This window comes from Neoarius graeffei, chromosome 27 (assembly GCF_027579695.1).
Source record: "Neoarius graeffei isolate fNeoGra1 chromosome 27, fNeoGra1.pri, whole genome shotgun sequence".
Lineage (NCBI taxonomy): Eukaryota > Metazoa > Chordata > Actinopteri > Siluriformes > Ariidae > Neoarius > Neoarius graeffei.
Genome location: NC_083595.1, coordinates 45,556,881 through 45,578,038, shown reverse-complemented (window position 1 = coordinate 45,578,038; position 21,158 = coordinate 45,556,881).

The following is a 21,158-nucleotide window of genomic DNA, read 5'->3' as shown; positions in this document are numbered from 1 at the left end:
ACAAAAAGAAGAAACAAGAAGAAGAAGGAAAGAAGAAGAACAACAACAAAAAGAAGAAGAAGAAGGGAAGAACAAAAAGAAGAAGAAAAAGAAGAACAACAACAAAAAGATGAAGAAGAAGAAGAGGAAAGAAGAAGAACAACAACAACTACAACACCAACAAAAAGAAGAAACAGAAGATGAAGAAGAAGAAGAACAACAACAACAACAAAAAGATAAAACAGAAGAAGAAGAAGAAGAAGAAGAAGAAGAAGGAAAGGAGAAGAAGAACAACAACAACAAAAAGAAGAAGGAGAAGAAGAAGAACAACAGCAACAACAAAAAGAAGAAACAAGAACAACAACAAGAAGAAAAAGAGAAGAACAACAACAAAAAGAAGAAACAGAAGAAGAAGAAAGAAGAACACCACTAACAAAAAGAAAAAACAGAGGAAGGAGAAGAGGAAGAAGAACAACAACAATAACAAAAAGAAGAAATAGAAGAAGAAGAATGCATTCCTTTAGTTCATATGCATTTAATCAAGTTACACAGATTGGTAAATTGATTAAAGTATTTGTTTGTTTGTCTGTTTGTTTGTTTATTGCTGTGTGTTTTGTTTGTCTCTCTTACCCAAGAGCTCCCACTACAGGGGTGGATCCCGGACAAACATATTTCTGACATCTGTAGAAACACTTTTCTTATCTGCTGCCACAATGAAGTGAAGCATCTGTTTATCACCTTTCCCGAGACTCCAAGGCTGCATTGTTACTTTACTGGAAGGCCTCGAACCTCAGCAGACACACCGTAGCTCCTCCTCGGCGTCTGATCTCTCCTCTCGGCCTGCCAGGGTCACGAGGGCAAGTCCGATTAGGAGGAAAAGGTGTCGGGGTGTAATCTCTAGGACAGAGTATTGGAAGGGGGCACTGCCCATATTAGTTGAACCCCCCAAACAAAATGCAGTGCACACCGTTATTCAAAGCACATGGCTTTTTGTGGGAGTGTGTCAGCTCTTGGGGCGATGCTGCCCCTGGCAGACCTCAGCAGGGATGGTTAATAAGCATGCGGCAGGGACACGTGGCCAAACCACACCGGCTTAGCAGAGGGAAGCCAAGGAGTCCATGAGCTGAGCTCTATATGTCCAATAATGTTCATACACACACACACACACACACACACACACACACACACACACACAGAGAGTATACACACAGGGCCTTAACCACAACCTGGCACCACATACAGACACTTATTATCAGAAACACAGGATAGCAAAGTCAATGACAATTAGTAAGTAAATAAACAGGCTAGTTAGTGAAAACACTCAAAACAGCATATTATTAATAGAAACTGAGTGCGTGGGAGTTTTCGTTACTCTGTAAACACAAGAAGATGCTATTTCTTGGGCACACAGACACATTTCCACAGATCTGAACTCCAAATGAGGACATCTTCATGCATCTGTCTTTCATTCTGCACTGTAAAATATAATAAGTTGACTTTACTTAAAAAAATATGCAAAGTCGTTGCCTCAAAAAAAGTCATTTATGTTGATTTAGATAAATTAGATTGGGTTAACTTATTTTTTGTGAGTTTGCAGTACTCAAATTAACTTAGATTAGTTTGATTACATTAACTTATTTATTGTGAGTTTGCAGTACTCATCTTATATAATTTTGATTACATTAACTTATTTATTTTAAGTTTACAGTACTCAAATCAATGGCTTTCAGATATCTTTTTTCATAAATTTAACTTAATATTCATGAATTGTGAAAGCTTAATTCTCTAGTTTTACTCATCCTTCATATTGAGGCCAATTTAACTTTAATTTTCTTGACCAAAGAGTTTTGCGAAAGACAATAGGACACATGCTAATTTAATAAAAAAAAAAAAAAACACACAATACAAGGTAATGAGCCCCCAAACAAAATGAATGGTGAACACATTGGATTTACTTTGCAATTAACATTTATTTTAAATGCTAAACAATGCATCATTTAAGGCTCTGGAAACATGTTCCACTTTTGTTAATCCTGGTGCATGTGCTGAAAAGACCGCGTGTAGATGGGGCAGGTCTGCGCATGTCTAAACACAACGCCCAAAGGACTCTGGGACAATAAATTATATTTTCTAATTTAACTGAAGTGGAGTACACTAAGTTAAGTGTGTTCTCCAACTTGAAATTAGCAGTTATTTATTTAATATTAGTGTTGACAACAGGTTGATGATTTCTAAGTTTGATTCACTAATCATTTCTAATTAATTTGAATATTTGCATTTACAGTGTGTGTAAATAGCCATAAAAGAGTCATAACACGGCTAGGCTAGGGTATGCTAATTAGGACTGCGAGCGTATGTGTGTGGTGGTGAAATCTCAACATACGGTCATCACGCAGAATTGGTTTAAGTGGCCCGGGACAGGACACTAAGAAAGTGTCAAATGGACAGAGAGAAAACAAGATCAGCTGTGAACAATGTGAATGTGTGCAATTAGTAAGCGGTGTCATACGGTAGCTAGCACACAAGACATGTCCAATACACATAATTACACAGGAAAAGAAACTCAAAAGTGAAGCGAGAGACAGGGCATGCTGGGAAGACTGGGGCAGAAATACAATGGTCTGGGTAAAGAAAGGAGAGGAAAATAAAAAAAAATAACAGCATCAGTATGTATTCGTCTGATAGTCTTATACTATACTTTAAAGGAAAACTGAAGTCATTCTGAATGTGCTATATTTCTTAATTAGCGTGTTATTCAATTATGTTTTCGGTTTTAGTAACCTGTATGTCGTGACTCGTATTGGCAACTAATTGCAATTAAATATTATACTTATCGGCCTATTCGGTTTTTAGTCGTGTTGAATTTAGTTAGTTTGGTCCACGGCAGGCGTCGCTTATCCACGCGATCCTCACGAGACTTGTGCGAGACTTCGAAACGTGAAGTGTCAGCCAGGTGTCAGTGCCGCCATTTTGAAAACTGTTTTCCAAACGAAATATTGCACAAAAACGAGTTTAAATGACGATTACTGCCGACTTTTTTCAAACTTTCCTGATTGCTATCAAAACAAACAAAAGTTCCGGCTTGATTACATCAGCATTCGAAAGCGGGTGCGCGCGTCTTTTGACAACGTTGGCAGATGTCGGTCACTTTGATTTCCGCTGTACATTTTACTTCCGTCCCACGATGTCTCGCACAGGTCTCAACGAATCTCGTTTACGGCCATTGCTTTGACATACAGACTGATATATTACAGAGCATATTTCAAACACTCATAACTTGCTAGCGACAAAATAGCGATCAAAAATCCATTCCTATACTTAATAAAATGAGATAAATAGAATTTTGATAATAAAAAAATTCCCCTTCAGTTCTCCTTTAATATTTATTGAGTCATAGCATGGTTGAATTCTCACATCTGATAGGTCAGAAGGTGTGGCTTAATTTTCTATAACAGCATGGCTGGGATTGTAATTCCAGCTGCAAGATTTAGATTACAGTGCAATTTCTAAAACATTGCTGTTTCTATAGTAACAGCTCATACATTGTGGCAGTGGGGGTGTGGTCAAGTGCCGGTCGGTGACAGGAGGGCGGAGTCAGGGAAGGTAAGTGGCAGAATCACTACACCTGAGAGCAATTAACCTGTGCTTGTGTGTCTTCCCAGTGACCGCGCCCTACTTAAGGAGGGAGAGCGAGAGCAGAGGAGCTCATCCCTGAACAAGACGCCAGTTGTGTGTGTGTCTGTCTGTTCGAGTGATAAATTGTGAAACTGAAAAGTTTAGCAATAAACGCTATTTTGACCCTGATCTCTGTCCTGCCGTCCTCTGTGCTCCACCCCTTCGTTAGAACTGTTACAGTGGTGCCGAAACCCAGGACATTGTGGAGTACAGCAGCTGATCAGCCCCATGGAGTCTTCCCCATTCGCTGACCTGGTCCACGCCCTCGCCACGGCCCAGCAAAGCCAGCACCAGGTGCTAGTCACGCTCCGTAAGGAGCAGGAGCAGCGCTTCGAGGCCCTGGTGTTGGCGCAGCAAGAGGATCGACAGGCGTTCCAGCACCTCCTCGCGTTGGCGGGGACTACCGATGCTTCCACCACTGGCCCGTCCCCCCCCACCCTGACCAAGATGGGCCTGCAGGATGACCCCGAGGCTTTCATCACGCTCTTTGAGCAAGTCGCGGAGACCTCGGGGTGGCCGATGGAGCAGCGCGCGGCGCGCCTCCTCCCTCTGCTAACGGGAGAGGCGCAGCTGGCCGCGCTACAGCTCCCCGCTGACCGCCGGCTGGCCTACGCGGACCTTCGCCGGGCCATCCTCCAGCGTGTGGGGCGCACTCCTGAACAGCAGCACCAGCGCTTCCGCGCTCTGCGCTTGGAGGAAGTCGGCTGCCCGTTCACGTTTGGCCAGCAGCTCCGGGACGCCTGCTGCCGGTGGCTGAGGGCCGACAACCGCGACGCCGAGGGGATCGTCGACCAGGTGGTACTGGAGCAGTTCGTCGCGCACTTGCCAACAGGAACCGCGGAGTGGGTCCAGTGCCACCGCCCGGCGTCGCTAGATCAGGCCATCGAGCTGGCGGAGGATCATTTGGCGGCTGTTCCGGCGGCAGGACAGCAGACAGCCTCTTCTCTTCTCTCCTCTTCTCTCTCTCTCTCTCCCCCTCCTCCTGTGTCCCGTCCTTGCCCCATTCCCCCACCGTGGAGGCAGGGGCTGGCACCACCCCAGCTGGCCCGCCGCACCCGCGGTGCCCTCCCGTTTCTCCCTTCTGTGTCTGTCTCTCCCCCCCCTCAGGTGAGTGAGCCCCAGAACACCGGTGCAGAGAGGAAGCCCGGGCCGGTTTGCTGGCGCTGCGGGGAGCCGGGCCACCTCCAACAACAGTGCACAGTCATGGAGGTGGGCGTGGTGGTTCAGATCCCAGACGCGCCGGGAGCCGCCCTCGATCGGGCCGGAGCGTATCGCATACCGGTGAGTATCCAAGGGGATACATATCAGGCGTTGGTGGATTCTGGTTGTAATCAGACCTCAATCCACCAAAGCCTGGTTCAAGATGAGGCATTGGGGGGAGCACAGGGGGTGAAGGTGTTGTGTGTGCACGGGGACGTTCACAGCTACCCTTTGGTGTCGGTCCACATTTTTTTCAGAGGGGAAAAATTTATAGTGAAGGCGGCGGTTAATCCTCGCCTTACCCACTCTTTAATTTTGGGGACGGATTGGCCGGGATTTCGGGATTTAATGACACACTTAGTAAAGAGTGGGTCCTGCCATTTAACAGGGGGAGGTCCCGGTGTCGCTTTGGCGGGAGCAGCTGTCACAGAGCCATCTACGTCATCTCCACGTCAGAGTGAGGAGCAGCAGGCTCCTCCTCTCTCTATTGGGGAATCCCTCGCAGATTTCCCATTAGAGCAATCGCGAGACAAGACTCTGCGGCATACGTTTGACCAAGTGAAAGTAATCGATGGTCAAACGCTCCAGCCGAACGCCACCCCGTCCTTCCCCTACTTCGCAATTATGAAGGATAGGTTATACCGAGTGACGCAGGACACTCAAACTAAGGAGCGAGTCATGCAGCTTTTAATTCCAAAGAGCCGCCGGGAATTGGTATTCCAGGCGGCTCACTTTAATCCCATGGCTGGACACCTAGGGCAGGATAAGACACTAGCCCGAATAATGGCCCGATTCTATTGGCCGGGGATTCGCGGCGACGTTCGTAGGTGGTGTACGGCATGCCGCGAATGCCAGTTAGTGAATCCAGTGGCCATTCCAAAAGCGCCTTTGCGCCCTCTACCATTAATCGAGACCCCGTTCGAAAGGATTGGGATGGATCTCATCGGGCCATTAGATCGGTCAGCACGAGGGTACCGCTTTATATTAGTTCTGGTGGACTATGCAATGCGATACCCGGAAGCAGTGCCTCTGCACAATATCTCGGCATGCAGTATTGCGGAGGCACTCTTCTGCGTTATCTCCCGAGTTGGAATCCCGAAAGAGATTCTGACTGATCAAGGCACCACGTTTATGTCATGGACACTGCGCGAACTGTATGGGTTATTGGGGATTAAGCCAATCTGCACCAGCGTGTATCACCCACAAAAGGACGGCTTAGTGGAGCGGTTCAATTGCACCCTCAAAAATATCATTAAAAAATTCGTAAGTGAGGACTCACGTAATTGGGATAAGTGGCTCGAGCCCTTGTTGTTTTCAGTGTGAGAAGTCCCCCAAGCCTCCACGGGGTTCTCCCTGTTCGAATTATTATATGGGTGTAAGCCGCACGGCATTCTAGACGTGCTGCGGGAAAATTGGGAGGAGGGACCTTCACAAAGTAAGAACGAAATTCAATACGTTATGGACCTGCACGCAAAACTCCACACGCTCACCCACCTAACCCAAGAGAATTTGCGGCAGGCCCAAGAACAGCAAGTCCGCCTGTACAACAAGGGTACGCGCCTTAGAGAGTTCGCACCGGGAGATAAAGTACTCCTACTGTTGCCCACATCGAGCTCCAAATTGGTCGCCAAGTGGCAAGGACCCTTTGAGGTCACAAGGCGAGTCGGGGACATCGACTACGAGGTGAGGCGAACGGACAGGGGTGGGGCGCTACAGATTTACCACCTCAACCTGCTTAAACTCTGGAATGAGGAGGTCCCCGTGGCATTGGTGTCGGTGGTTCCAGAGAAGGCGGAGCTGGGGCCGGAGGTTCAAAAGGGGGCATTGGCGTCAGGTATCCCTCCGGTCCCCTGTGGAGACCACCTCTCCCCGACCCAACTCGCGGAGGTCGCCCAGTTGCAGACCGAGTTTTCGGATGTGTTCTCACCCCTGCCCGGTCGCACTAACCTCATAGAGCACCACATAGAGACGCCCCCGGGGGTGGTAGTGCATAGCCGCCCTTACAGGCTACCCGAACACAAAAAAAAGGTGGTTCGGGAAGAACCCGAGGCCATGCTTGAAATGGGCATCGTCGAGGAGTCCCACAGTGACTGGAGCAGCCCGGTGGTCTTGGTACCCAAGGCCGACGGGTCGGTCCGGTTCTGTGTGGACTATAGAAAAGTCAACGCGGTGTCTAAATTCGACGCGTACCCAATGCCTTGGATTGATGAGTTGCTCGATCGACTAGGCACGGCTCGCTTTTATTCGACACTGGATTTGACAAAGGGATACTGGCAGATCCCCTTGACTCCTCTATCCTGAGAAAAAACGGCCTTTTCCACACCATTCGGATTACACCAATTCGTCACACTTCCTTTTGGGCTGTTTGGGGTGCCCGCTATGTTTCAGCGACTGATGGACAGGGTCCTCCGCCCCCACGCCACTTATGCGGCCGCTTACCTAGATGACATCATCATCTATAGTAATGACTGGCCGAGGCACCTCAAACATCTGAGGGCCGTCCTTAGGTCGCTGAGGCGAGCGGGGCTCACAGCCAACCCAAAGAAGTGTGCGATTGGACGGGTGGAAGTACGGTATCTGGGCTTCCACTTGGGCAACGGGCAGGTGCGTCCCCAAATTAATAAGACGGCAGCAATTGCGGCCTGCCCAAGGCCCAAGACCAAGAAGGGGGTGAGACAGTTCCTGGGGCTGGCTGGCTATTACCATAGGTTTATACCTAATTATTCAGATGTCACCAGCCCGCTGACTGATCTGACTAAAAAGGGGGCACCAGATCCGGTCCAGTGGACGGAGCAATGCCAGCGGGCGTTCTCTGAGGTAAAGGCTGCACTGTGTGGGGGGCCACTTTTACATTCCCCTGACTTCTCTCTCCCCTTTATGTTGCAGACCGATGCGTTGGACAGAGGGCTGGGGGCTGTTTTGTCCCAGGAGGTGGAAGGGGAGGACCGCCCAGTCTTGTACATCAGCAGGAAGCTGTCGGTGCATGAGGGGCGCTACAGCACCATAGAGAAAGAGTGTTTGGCAATCAAGTGGGTGGTCCTTGCCCTCCGTTACTACCCGCTGGGACGCCCGTTCACCCTCTGTTCGGACCACGCGCCCCTCCAGTGGCTCCACCGCATGAAGGATGCCAATGCGCGGATCACCTGTTGGTATCTGGCACTCCAACCCTTTAATTTCAAGGTGGTCCACAGGCCGGGGGCGCAGATGGTCATGGCGGACTTCCTCTCCTGTCAAGGAGGGGGGGAGTCGACTGCAGGCCGGACGGCCGCCCGGCCTGAGTTGGGCGGTGGGGGTATGTGGCAGCGGGGGCGTGGTCAAGCGCCGGTCAGTGACAGGAGGGCAGAGTCAGGGAAGGTAAGTGGCAGAATCACTACACCTGAGAGCAATTAACCTGTGTTTGTGTGTCCCTACTTAAGGAGGGAGAGCGAGAGCAGAGGAGCTCATCCCTGAACAAGACGCCAGTTGTGTGTGTGTCTGTCTGTTCGAGTGATAAATTGTGAAACTGAAAAGTTTAGCAATAAACGCTATTTTGACCCTGATCTCTGTCCTGCCGTCCTCTGTGCTCCACCCCTTCGTTAGAACTGTTACATACATAAAAAGATATTCGCATGTTGTTTAACTAAGAAAAGCATGAAGTCATGAGCTGAAGTTATTTTTATTAGCAAACATTTAGTATGTAACATTTGTTGAAGGATTCTCCGGTATCAGAGCATGCTTGAAGCTTTGTAAAGTTTCCAGACGCTAGAAAGTTTTCAGGATAGAGGAGGAGTTTACAATTTCCAGCTTCATGGTAGAAGAACAAACTCCATCACAGTGTATTTTAATTGTATTTATATTATGATCTCAAGGATTATAATTTTACATTGCAGAATAGTCCTGCTTAATGTAAGATGGTTAGGGATGGATGAAGAACACTGCTTCAGTTTTGTACATGCAGTTCAGCTTTGCTTTTACCAAAAATAATAAAAAAATGCACAAAAAAAGCAAGATACGGTTAGTTAAGATGCTTTGGATGGTTGATTAGCAATAAAGGGATTTATTCTATCCACATTCACTGGATATGAGCAATCATGTGCTCTGATTGGCTAATCGACTACTAGGCTATCAGCTCATATACCGTGAATAGAGAAAAACAAAATGACGGAGCACATCAAGTCAGATATATCACTTTGTTATCAAGTATGTAAAAGAAATGGAAATAGCTAAAATAATATCATCCCCCCCCAATATATCTCCTGTTCTCCACTCCAGCCCAGTTGGTGGCAGTATTGCACCTTTAAGTTGGCTTGTTAACCATCAAAAACCCTAAAGAAGAAGAAAAAGAAGGGAAAGATGAAGAAGAAAATGGCGGCGCATGTTACTGAACCAACTGAGGACGAAATAAAAACTCTACTCGAAAACAAAACCCCCAAAAATACAAAAAACTCCCAACAAAATATGGAATAAAAGAATGTATCTTTTTTTATTTTTCAAGAATTATTATTCTCGCACTTTTCACAAATTGCTCCTGTCATTTCGCCGGTTTGTTGACATTCTAAGCGGAAATGATTTTGTCGGATGTTTTGTATAAAGTTTTTATTTATCAAATTTGCAAAAAAAAAATTAAAAATAAAAATGCTCTGTTTCTCAAATTCCAGTGAATGTGGATAGAATAAAACAGTCATTCCACTCAATCTCATCGTACATGGCTTACAGCCAACTCGGTGCTACGCGCCTCGTCAGCTATCAGCTCATGTACGACTCGGTTTTGTGGAAAAACTGTTAAATATACCTTGAAGCATAATTGTATAAACACATATGAAAGCAAAAAATAACAGAAATTAAAGTCATCGGATTAATCTGAAAAGCACGCACACACACACACACACACACACACACACACACACACACACACACACACTGCTGTATCTGTACACGCATGCTTCAAAACTATGGACAGGTAACTGAGATCAATAGGTCATGTGATGTATGGAGTTAAAATGCAAGAAGAAAAGTAAGGAAAGGATGAAAGGAGGATTTGAAATCAACACCCACAGGCAGCTGAGCTGAGAATGCAGCAGCAGAGTGGAGCTAAAACCGCATAAAAACTAGAACAAGAGCAGTGAGGGGTCTCCTGGAGCTCGCACACAATAGACACAAGGGCTGTCTGTAACATCTCATTATAGCTAATGAGAAGCCACTAATTACAGTGTGTGTGTGTGTGTGTGCGTGTGTGTGTATGTGGGTCAGTGGGTGTAGGTATGTGTATGACTGAAGGAATGAGAAAAAGTCTGTGTGTGTGTGTGTGTGTGTGTGTGTGTGTGTGTGTGTGTGTATATACGAAGATCAGATGCTACTGTACAAAAAAAACAAAGAGTGGTTTGTATCCCATACGCTGCATTCAATGAAAACTCCTAACTTGGCCTCCAACTAGGGAAAACAACAAACAAATAAAACTCCCCTCGACTTGGAATTCCTACTCGTAAACTACAGACGGTCTCCTCAACCCCGAGTTTAGCAAGTAACATCAAATCAACATGGCTGCTCTCAACATCAACAGGAACCAGCTGTTGAAATGAGTTGTACGTGATATACGTGTATTTACTTTCAATCAACCAGTGAACAGGTATATTAGCTTGTTAAACCTATAACACTGATGATACAGTCCATCATATTCGAGGAGGAAAATATACATCATCACCATCTTCTCCCTTGTTGCCAGATCAGAGTCCATGTAGACCCTATTGATCCACGTCATATTAATTGGAGCACAGTTTTACGCCGGATGCTCTTCCTTCCGCAACCCTCCCGTCCGTCATCGCCGTCTGTCCACAATTTACAAAAATCGTTACTCCTCCTACAGGATGGATCAGATTTCCATCAAACTCACATACAATGTTCCCCACACTCAAAGAAATGAAACATGCATGTTGCTGGAGTTAAATAACTAGTTCATGTTAAATTTATTAAATATTGTCATGTTTAATTATTAAATCGAGTGAGTTTTGTTTTAATAACCTAACAGTATTGGTTTTTATGATTATTAGACCTTATTGAGTTGGATTTATGTAATACAGTTGATTAAACTGCATTAAGGTTGTCCCAATGCGCTCTCCGTACTTTCTTGCACACGCTCAGTAAGGCAGACGGGGGGAGCAACGGCCATTTTTGTAGAATTCCAGCGCATGGTTAAATTGCATGGAAGTTGTCATTTAACCCAATTGATACCACATTGATACTTACGACTTACAGTAAGTCTTGAGCTTGTTTTGGGCTGTTACACATTTTGTTTGCATTGGTAATGCTGCCAAATGTTTTCTGATTATAGATAGCCTAAGGTTTTTTTTATGCACTTAAAGATGCCTGTGCACTTTACAACAAAGGCGGAGGCTTTTTTTTCTTTAAAGTAACTTGAATCACCTTTCTATTTTTTTGACATTGTAATCTGCGAAATGTTTAGTTTTTCAAATTGAAAGATGCACTTGGGCAAACAAATAAAACTGAGTTAAATAGTTATTTTGTGTTGTGTACGGTACTTTAAGTACATATTGTTGGAACAAATGCAGACAGTACAGAACGCAGAAATGTAAATTAAACACAAGTTTATTAAATAAATCCAACATAACTCTGTTCACAAAATGCAACATGATGTTGTTAATTAAATCCAACATAACTTTGTCAGGGGTGGCACGGTGGTGTAGTGGTTAGCGCTGTCGCCTCACAGCAAGAAGGTCTGGGTTCGAGCCCCGTGGCCGGCGAGGGCCTTTCTGTGTGGAGTTTGCATGTTCTCCCCATGTCCGCGTGGGTTTCCTCCGGGTGCTCCGGTTTCCCCCACAGTCCAAAGACATGCAGGTTAGGTTAACTGGTGACTCTAAATTGACCGTAGGTGTGAATGTGAGTGTGAATGGTTGTCTGTGTCTATGTGTCAGCCCTGTGATGACCTGGCGACTTGTCCAGGGTGTACCCTGCCTTTCGCCCGTAGTCAGCTGGGATAGGCTCCAGCTTGCCTGCGACCCTGTAGAACAGGATAAAGCGGCTAGAGATAATGAGATGAGATAACTTTGTCAGCTAAATCCAACATGGCTTTATTTAATACCGTCCATGCAACTTTGTGTAGTAAATCTAACATAACTCTGTTGAATAAACTCAACATAACTGTATTCAATACATCTAAATTAACACAGTTTGGTGGGACCGGTTGCCATAACTCGGTTAAGTAAATCCAAGGTTTTATTTTTTTGAGTGCAGGTTGGTGTGCATAAAAGTTGTCAAGATATTGGCCCCACCTGTCATATTTACGATTTTGTGGGCACCTACATATTTGCGATTTTGTGGGAGCTACAGCCTCATTGAGTAGTAGTTCCAACTTCGAACTTCTGAGGTGTTTTGAATGCACCGTTATCACAGATTGCTCTTTCTTCCTCCATAACACACTCTCCATACACTCCTGTGACATTTCTGATGCATGTCATGGAGGTAAATGTTTTCTGTAAAGTTCTACCTCAAGCTTGCATTTGAGTGACAGATCTCGACGAACTCCACTAAGTGCTTCACTGAATAGTTTATCATTAATATAAAAAAAATGATGTTAAAAATTACTGTGCTATCCAAAAGTAGACTGTTTTCCTCTAACAGCAGCACACCCTGGAGTGATTTATTCCTCTTATATCACTGGAAATTACTAATGACAACTTTTTTAATTTGTTGAAAAATGGAAAAAATGACACATCTCAATTTTTATCCATTTATAGTTGCTTGAAATGTTATGGAATCAACCTCTCTCTCTCTCTCTCTCTCTCTCTCTCTGAGAAACCTTAAAAAAGTAAAGTCACAGCTTAACAACAGTAAAGTACAACATGAGGAAAAAGAAGAACCCAGCAGTATTTTCCAGAATGTCATTTCCAGCTCAGTTTCAAGTGGGATAGTACAGAGTGTTCTCTCACATGTCTCATCGGTAGCTTAAAAGCCATCAACATGCACCTTTTTCTACACTCGCACTGCCTTTTTGGTTAGGGAAATCACTTAAACAAATTAATTACCAATACATGTGTTTTCTTGTCATTGGTCCCAAACTGATTTGGAAAATAAAGAAAATACTCCAAGGCTTTTAAATAAATATGTGCTTTATTGCTTCAGTACAAGTCCAGAAACATGTGGAACCATAGCCAAGGTGCACCGAAGCTCTTCTGGTGGGTGGTTCATGGCGGCTCAACGCCTTACTCATACACTTGTTAAAAAGTGTTTTTCCTTAAATCTGTCACTGAAATGTAGACTGTTTTTCTTGGTTGAAGTTTGAGATACACCAGTATGAACAGGAATGGGTGACAGAAATGTCAAATGTCAAAACAATAACACAATGATAACGACAGCTTCATCAACAGTTCCTACTTTACACAAGCTAATTAATTTCCTTTTGCCAAAACAAATGTAAACAAAACTAGCCTAAAAGAGAGACAAAACCTAAATCTATCAAAATGACCTTTATTTGTGTGCAATATAATTTAAAACACCTCATCTCATTATCTCTAGCCGCTTTATCCTTCTACAGGGTCGCAGGCAAGCTGGAGCCTATCCCAGCTGACTACGGGCGAAAGGCGGGGTACACCCTGGACAAGTCGCCAGGTCATCACAGGGCTGACACATAGACACAGACAACCATTCACACTCACGGTCAATTTAGAGTCACCAGTTAACCTAACCTGCATGTCTTTGGACTGTGGGGGAAACCGGAGCACCCGGAGGAAACCCACGCGGACACGGGGAGAACATGCAAACTCCACACAGAAAGGCCCTCGCCGGCCCCGGGGCTCGAACCCAGGACCTTCTTGCTGTGAGGCGACAGCGCTAACCACTACACCACCATGCCGCCATAGTTAATAATAATAATAATAATAATAATAATAATAATAATAGACTGTGACGAAAGTCACAGTAATTTGCGCTAGTTGTTACAAACTGGGATGTCTGGTCACAAAAATCATGAAAATTGACAGAGTTATAAGTGATTGAAAATAATCCTACTTTTCATGTATCATTCCGGATCACTGATCCGGATCAGCACCAAAAGTCATAGCAACGTAATTCAACCCAGAGGTATTCTTCATGTGGAATTTGGTGATGATCGGTTGAAAACTGAGGGAGAAATAGCATCCTAAAAAACATTAGGAGAAGAAGAAGAAGAGGAAGAAGAAGAAGAAGAACTAGATATAGACTGTGATTAAAGTCACAGTAATTTGCACTAGCTGACCTTTGTCACTTGAAAGTCAAGGTGAAGGTCATTTTGCTGAACAAAAAAAAAAGATTGAATAAATCATGAAAATTGACAGAGTTATAAGTGATTGGAAAAAAAATCCCATTTTTCATGGATCATTCCGGATCAGTGATCCAGATCAGCACCAAAAGTCATAGCAACATAATTGAGCCCAGAGGTATTCTTCATGTGAAATTTGATGATGATTGGTTAAAAACTGAGGGAGAAATAGCATCCCAAAAAAGGTTATAATAATAATAATAATAATAATAATAATAATAATAATAATAATAATAGGCAAAGTTTGTTTGTTTGTTTGTTTGCTTGTCTTGAGCTAACGTTGCCATTTCTCGATGGATTTTCACTAAATTTGGCAAGTAGGTCTGGGGATGACCTGGAATTTTGCAGATATAAACAAAATTCATGTACAAGCCCCATGGAGGTCCCTGGGGGGCACAATATCCACCCACCCCCTCCCTCAGTGCCTTTCTTATTCAACACAAACTCTCTATAGATCTTCACTAAACTTGGCACGTAGGTACAGGAGATAGCCACAATTTGGCAGAACTCAGAAATTCCATATTTGGGTCCCAGGGGGTCCCCGGTGGGACCCTGGGTGGTGAATGTTTGGATTTTTGTTTGTCTTGTGTTATCATTAACATTTCCCGATGGATCGTCACCAAATTTGACATGGAAGTCTGGAGGCAACCCAAAATTTTGCAAAACCCGGGCAACGGCAGGTAACCTGCTAGTAATAATAATAAAGTAGAAAGATCCTGAGTGAGAATAACAATTTGCACCAGCGCTGCCAGCGCAAATTAATAATAATAATAATAATAATAATAATAATAATATCGCATATATAGGAGTGTTTAGATAGTTTTGAAAAAAATAACAGAATAACAAGAAGAAGAAGATGATGATGACGATGATAGAGGTAAAGAAGATGAAAAAGAAGAAGAAATTATCAGGGAAAAAGTACACAAAAGAACCCAACGAAGGAAAATGAAATAATAATAATAATAATAATAATAATAATAATAGATTAAGAAGAAGAAGAAATGGATAAAAAAGGAAAAAAGATGAAAAAGGTAAAATAATAATAATAGTAGGAAAGAAAGAAAGAAACAAAGAAAGAATGAAACAAACAAACAATTAGAAAAAAAATAAGGAAATAAATAAAAGAATATTTGGTTGTCAATAGTGCTATTGTTAACACCGTGCTTCTCCTCTCAGTGATTTTGATGCATGAGCTCCAGCTGAAGACATGCAGAGTATTAATGAGCTCCTTAAACAGGATCCTCTATCAGAAAGGCTGAAAGAGCTTCAGACAAAAGGCCAGTCTCTGCTTCTCTCCAAGCCAGCCTCGATAAACATCTGGCCTTAAGCTGGGAAAGGCATGGCAGCGCTGAAGCAGCACTAAGCACGGCCTGGGAGAGACTAATATGAAATACGAGAGCAGTTTCAGAGAGAGCAGAGGCCACCTTAATCACTCGCTAATTCTTATACCTCTCGCTCAAACATTGTCACTATATAGTTATTAAGTAGTTATGATCTGGTTATTGTGTTACAGCTGTTATGGGATTTATAATGTGCCATGAAAGAAGATGTATTAGTGCATTATATAACATGGAGGTTGGTAAAATTTCCATAGACAGATCAGATTATGGATTTTATTTGATGCTGCATCTTATGGCTCATTACATCTCAGCAGCGCTGGTTATCTGTAAGCTGATCTTCTCATATGAATTTCTCAAATGAAGTCGATCAGCAAACAAAGGTAATGTGAAATTTTTGATTTCATACAAATAAAAAAAAGTGCTTAGCCTTATCCTTGATAGCTTATTATATAAATTACAAATTATATTTTGTAATAATTACCTAAGTAAGTACACGGTGTGAAGGAGGAGTGATGAACTCCAGTGTTGATTATGTTCTTACAAAAGCATGCCTTAAATTATTTTATTGCTCTTATACTACAACAAATTTCCAATGCTAACATTTTTTTAAATTAAGTACAGAATGGCACATCATACAGTACTTATAATAAGTTTGTAGTTATATTTAATGACATAGGTCATCCATGAAACAAATTATTTCCTGTTATCATTTACATTAAAGCAGCTGTAAACAGTCATTCCATCACCAGTCTCCATTTTTCCTTCTCTTGAAGAGTATTTGAATGGTAAAAGTTACAACTAACACTGGAAGTTACAGCTGAAAACCTCATGAGAACTCATTACAAAGCAGAAAAGCCCAGCAAAGGCACTCTTGATCATTCTGATACCGTAAATTTGTACAAACTGAATATCACTACAGTGTTACAACTTATAGTGTCGTGTTAAGCCATGGCCTAATGGTTAGAGAAGCAGCTTTGGGACCAAAAGGTCATTGGTTCAATTCCCTGGACCAGCAGGAATGGGTGAAGTGCCCTTGAGCAAGACACCTAACTCCTAACTGCTCCCCAGGCTGTACTGGGTATGTTGTACGTCACTTTGGATAAAAGCATCTCCTAAATACCTATAATGTAACTCGGCCTTCTAGCAATGGAATGGCCAAGAGCACAAGTCAGGTCAAGATGCTAACACCATCACCCACACCTGTGATGTGGTGGTCTGTACCAAGAAAAGTACTTGTACGATCTGATTAAACAATAAATCACTCTGGATAAGTGAAATGTACCACTCATAAATCACCAAATGCTGAGAGATGCTTATTTAAGACCTAGCTTCTCAAAGAATGCATACCTTCTCTGATAGAAATTAGAACATAGCCTCATTATACATTGTTGTTCACAACTTTTGAAATCGTTGTTTTAGCTATGAAAGAAGAACTCCACTTGACTCTCCATTTTAATGTATTTGAGTCTCATCTTAGACAATGTTAGCATAATCCTGCTGAGGTATTTTTGCGTTTGTGAGGTAATACTATGTTGTAATGTACCACGACAAACAGCATGTCCTTTTAACGCTGGTTTGTATATATCGTAAATAACCACGTAAGGCAGTGCTCTTCATAAATAAACATCCTACATCATCATGTGAAAGTAATGTCATGACACTTTATGCTAATGCTAAACCTAGATGAACTCGGCTACTTTAGATCCTGGCAGCTGAGCTTTGTCTACATTCAAACCACTGGAGACTGACTTATTTTGACTAATCTTGTCTAATGCTCTTTAACAGAAATACTGCCGAATGTTCCTATATGTGCGTCATCACTATCCTTAAAACAACCAAACAACAACCACCTTTGAGCACACATTTGCACTGGTTTTTCGTTATGGAAATCACATAAACAAAAAGGAATTTCGGATACATTTGTTTTGTTGTCTCGTGTACCTAGGATTGTAATGTTGACCATTTGCTCGAAGGCAATTATGTTAGCTACAGGAATTGTTGCTAGTCTGACCTGGTATTAGCAAACAAGCTAGTGTTTGCCATGCGTACGCCGAGACACACCCTAATCAAACACTTTTATTATTTTTATGAGTGTTATTACTGTTATTTTATATATTGGCACTTTTTATTATTAATGAGGTATATATTAATGAGGTAAGGCCAGGATGCACATCCTCAAGTTCTACACTGCAGTCTGGTGGTTTATCCACGTTCAAACACAGACACTAATTCCATTGTGAAGCATACGAAGATCACAGCAGATAACAATTTGGCCTGATCTACAATGATACATTGTGGAACTACTGTAGTTTGAGCTACGTTGATCTTTGATTGGACGAGAAGTCAAAGGATACAGGATCCCATGTTACTGATATACAGTGTAAAGTCACTGGGTGGATGAGAGAAAAAGAGGACTTCCTGATTTGGGGTTTGAAAGAAACAATATAAGGTGTTTTTTTTTTATATTTTTATTTTTTTTTATTTCAACAATACGCAAGTATAGTAGAAATGTACAGTATAATTATTATAACTATTGTCCACTGCTGGATGTTATATATTGACCTGTCATGGTGGTATGTCCTTTTTATTATTATTATTATTATTATTATTATTAAATTGAATTTTTTCTGTTTGTTTTTGTTTGTTTCTCTGGTGGACAATCATGTCTTATTTAAAAAAATAAAAATTAAAAAAGAAAAAAAACCTGCATATTTACTTCACATTAGACCAATACAGATGCAGAAGTGTGTGTGTGTGTGTGTGTGTGTGTGTGTGTGTGTGTGTGTGTGTGTGTGTGTGTGCGCGCGCGCATGTTACTCTCTCCATCCATTATGGATAAATGGGAGCAAAATGATAACTTCCCTATTAAACTCATTTGCTTTTTTTTTTTCATCTGAATAATGAATGTCTTGCGGAATAGCCAGGAGAATTACAACTCAGCCTATTAATTTAACATATTTTTGTTCTATTCTTCAACTGTTTTAACATTTTGGGTTTAAATCTCTAATCAGGGAAGTGTGAAGAGAACAAAATGTTCAAACATACAGATCTCTGGCTCCATATGGAAGTAATAATTGTGCACAATTATGCTTTTTTTTTTAAGCGACTGGACAGGAAGGGCGACATCGCAGAGCTACTGGGAAAATCTGTGATACACATCTTCGCTTTTCTGCTTTATTTCATCTATAGTACATTGTATAATAAATCTATGGAAAACTATTTCACTTTCATGCAAACTATGCAAACACATGTGTGCCCACACACACACACACACACACACACACAAGCACACTGGCAGGGGTTTCAATAAGCTCTCTGCCTTTCAAACTGTTTCAGTTTTCTACGAAATTACCATATGAGAGGCAATTTACTCCCCTACCAAATTTCTCATAAGTTCAGTCCAGCCTTATGATGGTACAAAATGAAAAGCCTGCCTTACTTGTTGCACGCAATTAAACCAGCGCAGGAGACAGCCAGGGCAGTTTAACATTTCATAGGGGCTGTAATTATGCTTTAACTGTTAGAAAGTGGCGTCCCAGAGGAACCAATTACTTGAAAAGTGTTCATCACATGCAGGGGTTATATACAAACAAATCCTTCAAGCACAAAGTAATTGTTTAAACATTAAAAGGGATGAATTCGGGAAGCCATACCAATCAGTTTGGTGAAGCTAATTACTGAATAAGAGCAAGAAGACAGGCCGTGTTAGATAATTATGACACACCAGCACACACCTCAAACACAGAGAGAGAGAGAGAGAGAGAGAGAGAGAGAGTTAGCCTGTGGCTGCTTGTAGAGAGGATGTGATGATCAGGGTAGATGAGGACTAATCAGCGGTTCACAGTCAGACTACACAGGAGGCTTATCGATAGGATTACAGCTTCAAGATCTCTCTCACTCATAACCAGCTGCATTTTTACATTTATTTATTTAGTTATTTCTCTGTCATGCAACACATTTAATTTTTCCTGTTATGCCATTTGATTTATTCAGTTCACTTCAAATTTAATCTTTTTTTTTTTGGTAAACGTCCACGCTTGCCATGCTTTGTAAGCAAGTTGGAATAAAACCCAAATAGGCATGGCATGCTGTAAAAAAAAAAAAAAAAAAAAAAAAAAAAAAAAATATATATATATATATATATATGGGGCGGCACGGTGGTGTAGTGGTTAGCGCTGTCGCCTCACAGCAAGAAGGTCCTGGGTTCGAGCCCCGGGGCCGGCGAGGGCCTTTCTGTGCGGAGTTTGCATGTTCTCCCCGTGTCCGCGTGGGTTTCCTCTGGGTGCTCCGGTTTCCCCCACAGTCCAAAGACATGCAGGTTAGGTTAACTGGTGACTCTAAATTGACCGTAGGTGTGAATGTGAGTGTGAATGGTTGTCTGTGTCTATGTGTCAGCCCTGTGATGACCTGGCGACTTGTCCAGGGTGTACCCCGCCTTTCGCCCGTAGTCAGCTGGGATAGGCTCCAGCTTGCCTGCGACCCTGTAGAACAGGATAAAGCGGCTAGAGATAATGAGATGAGATGATATATATATATATATATATAGTGGTGCTTGAAAGTTTGTGAACCCTTTGGAATTTTCTATATTTCTGCATAAATATGACCTAAAACATCATCAGATTTTCACACAAGTCCTAACAGTAGATAAAGAGAGCCCAGTTAAACAAATGAGACAAAAATATTACACTTGGTCATTTATTTATTGAGGAAAATGATCCAATATTACATATCTGTGAGTGGCAAAAGTATGTGAACCTCTAGGATTAGCAGTTAATTTGAAGGTGAAATTTGAGTCAGGTGTTTTCAATCAATGGGATGACAATCAGGTGTGAGTGGGCACCCTGTTTTATTTAAAGAACAGGGATCTATCAAAGTCTGATCTTCACAACACATGTTTGTGGATGTGTGTCATGGCACAAACAAAGGAGATTTCTGAGGACCTCAGAAAAAGCGTTGTTGATGCTCATCAGGCTGGAAAAGGTTACAAAACCATCTCTAAAGAGTTTGGACTCCACCAATCTACAGTCAGACAGATTGTGTACAAATGGAGGAAATTCAAGACCATTGTTACCCTCCCCAGGAGTGGTCGACCAACAAAGATCACTCCAAGAGCAAGGTGTGTAATAGTCAGCGAGGTCACAAAGGACCCCAGGGTAACTTCTAAGCAACTGAAGGTCTCTCCCACATTGGCTAATGTTAATGCTCATGAGTCCACCATCAGGAGAACACTGAACAACAACAATGGTGTGCATGGCAGGGTTGCAAGGAGAAAGCCACTGCTCTCCAAAAAGAACATTGCTGCTCATCTGCAGTTTGCTAAAGATCACGTGGACAAGCCAGAAGGCTATTGGAAAAATGTTTTGTGGACGGATGAGACCAAAATAGAACTTTTTGGTTTAAATGCGAAGCGTTATGTTTGGAGAAAGGAAAACACTGCATTCCAGCATAAGAACCTTATCCCATCTGTGAAACATGATGGTGGTAGTATCATGGTTTGGGCCTGTTTTGCTGCATCTGGGCCAGGACGGCTTGCCATCATTGATGGAACAATGAATTCTGAATTATACCAGCAAATTCTAAAGGAAAATGTCAGGACATCTGTCCATGAACTGAATCTCAAGAGAAGGTGGGTCATGCAGCAAGACAACGACCCTAAGCACACAAGTTGTTCGACC